The 2,807-nt window shown below is 32.0% G+C and overlaps 1 long non-coding RNA gene across 2 annotated transcripts in view; it reads left to right on the top strand.

Moving 5' to 3' along the window:
- The first annotated feature begins 1,752 nt into the window (after positions 1-1,752).
- LOC114078589 overlaps positions 1,753-2,807 on the top strand; it is a 3,349-nt gene continuing 2,294 nt past the window's right edge. The window contains exons 1-2 of one of the 2 annotated variants that reach the window (XR_003580208.1): positions 1,753-2,007; positions 2,594-2,760. This is a non-coding gene — a long non-coding RNA (uncharacterized LOC114078589). Of the gene's footprint in view, positions 2,008-2,138; positions 2,186-2,593; positions 2,761-2,807 lie in introns of both variants that reach the window. The other variant, XR_003580207.1, reaches the window with a different exon arrangement.

Below are 2,807 nucleotides of genomic sequence, written 5' to 3'. Positions count from 1 at the left end.
GTTACTAGAAACCCGCGCTCAACTTACGGAGGAGATTCCATCTCATGAGACAATATCCGCTCGCTACTAAGTATAATTATTATTGAGTTCATACTAAGTCTAGACTTAAGTTCATATTTATGGAAGAATGTCTTGATACTCAATCCAACATAACTTATCCTATAGCTCATAGATTCAATAGGTGAGACTAGTCTTCCAACATATAGAATTACTACATCTAACAAACCTTGCACATCATATCATATTCATGCATAAGTGTGTTTATGAGAATAACCTTTCAAGTACACAACAACTAGATCATGAGCATATTCATTTACTCTGAAAGTGTTTTTAAAAGTATATACATAAATCTCATAAAACATGCATAATATCATATTTTTCCCTTTCAAGGATCAAAGCTCATATTAAAGCAACACATCTAGAATGAAACATTAGACATGGATACATTCATAATTTTATCAAATCAACACATCTTCAATGACTACATTAGACATGGATATATTCATAATCAAATAGTTCAATTGCTACAACCATAATCTCATACTTCATCCCCTTTAGCTTTAAAACTTAACTCTAATTATCACACCTAGGGTTCAAGCACTAGACATGAATATCATCCTAACTCATGTAATTCTATCACTTTATGCATTCAAACATTCATGAGGTATATTACGTTGGTAAAATTCTTCCACAACAATTTATCTAAAGTACACCATTATCATATAAGCTTCACTATTGGAGCCTTAACATGCATAATTCATCATATTGACTTTAATATCAAAACCCATCGATCAACATTCATGAATACAAGAATTACTCTCTAAGCTTTACTTCTTATAATCATCCTACTTACTTTGATTTGAAGGCATTCTAATCACTTTCTTCATTATTAGGTTATTCTAGTCATAAATAATCATAACGGTTCAACTTCAAGCTTTACTAGTCATGGTCCATTATATATACTATAATCTAATTCAGTTTATGTGTACATGCTGCTATTCCTAAGCAATTACTACTCATATCATCAATTTTAAAAGACCATCTCTAAGTCTCCAATTCCCTCTTTAAGGCACAAACCCACATTACTTTAATTATGTAAATTCATCATACTATCATGATTCAATACTAAAACAATCATAAACAAGTAGTATTCACTAAATTGGACTCATTCTCAACTTAACCCACAATACCCTAACTTGAATTAGGGATTTCATCTTCACAGTTGTGGTATAACTAGGGGAATATTTCTTCTTCTTCTTCTTCTTCTTCTTCTTCTTTCTAGAGAGATAATTTTTTAGAGGGAATTGGGTCTCTTTTGGGTGAATTGAAATAATGATTTAGAATCACTTAATTAAGGTCTAACACTACACCATTTTAGGCCTACGACCACACTTATTCTGGACTACACTTGTAAAGTGTTGCCTAAAGTAGTTTTGGGAACGCTTTTAAAGTGTAGCCAAAATTTTTAACTTTTAGCTACAATAATTTTGGCAACACTTCAAAAGTGTACTCTTTAATAATATAAGATACACTTTATAAGTGTTGTTAAAATATGATATAATTGGCAACACATATTTACATATATGACCACACTTCTAAAATGTCCTATTTTTATAATTGAAAAAACAACACTTTATAAGTGTTGCCTTAAAATTTTTCACTAAAATATTATATTCCCTCCAATATTTTTAACACTCCCTCCCATTTTTATTGGCCAAAAAAAATAAACATTAATTAATAATAAAACAAAAAGACTTTCTATTTCCTTCTCCCTTTCCCTTTCCTTTTCTGAAGAACTCACGCTTTCCCTTTCCTTTCTCTGATATTGTGCTGAAGATGGAGCTATTTCCTTCAAGTCACGCTTTCCCTTTCCTTCCTCGAGCTGAAGAACTCACAATTTCTTTTATCCGAGCTGAAGATCGAACTGAAGATCGAGCTAAAGATCGAGCTGCAAAACTCATCGAGCTGACCGAGCTTTCTCTTCTCCGAGCTGAAGATTTTGTCAAGGTAAGAGCTGAAGATTTCATCAAGCTTCATCATATTGAATAAATTTTTATATTTTTTGTTTAGAAGGAATTGATTGGGGTTGTTAGCAAGATGAACTGAAGTTAAGTCTCTCCGTCACACTTTTCTCTCAGATTTCTCGTTGCAGGACTTGATTTTAGACAGATTTAGGGTTTACCTGGTAAGAATTCTATCTTTGAAAGTCTAAATTCTAGCTTTAGGTTTTTGATGTTCTTGTGTTTTTGTACAATTTTTGGGTGCCCTGAGCCTTAATACCTTGTATCGTGATGTTGAACTAATGAAAAGCAGAAAACTGAATGAACTGAGATATTTAGTTGTTCGTTCGATAAAAGTAAAGAATTGTGAAGATTGAGTATAATGAAATGATGGGCATTAAACAGAACAAGTGTTGTTGTAATAGGTTATCATGATAATTTGAATTTGATATGGAACCGTTACTATAATGTTTTTATTAAACATTACTCCTCCAGTTTCTATTTATATGACATAGTTTCAATCATTTTTTTTAAACTTGCGTGTTAAATTTGTTTTGACATTTATGTAGCTATGAAACTTTTGAAACATGTAGATTCTCCTGAGTAGCTAAGCTGAAACACAGAAGAATTGAGTTGAAGATTCTCCTCTCCAGATTTTGATTTGCTCGACGAAATGAAGAGTTGATGCTGAAGAACTGGGGATCGAAGAAATAAAAATCGAAGAGCTGAAGGACGGAAGCTGAAGAACTGATTTCATCAAGTAAGTACAAATTTAGACTTACTTTAGAAACTGAAATAGAGGTGTCA

This window comes from Solanum pennellii, chromosome 9 (assembly GCF_001406875.1).
Source record: "Solanum pennellii chromosome 9, SPENNV200".
In the NCBI taxonomy this organism is placed as follows: domain Eukaryota; kingdom Viridiplantae; phylum Streptophyta; class Magnoliopsida; order Solanales; family Solanaceae; genus Solanum; species Solanum pennellii.
The sequence above is the reverse complement of the archived record's forward strand: the minus strand, read 5'-3'. Positions and strand labels throughout refer to the sequence as shown.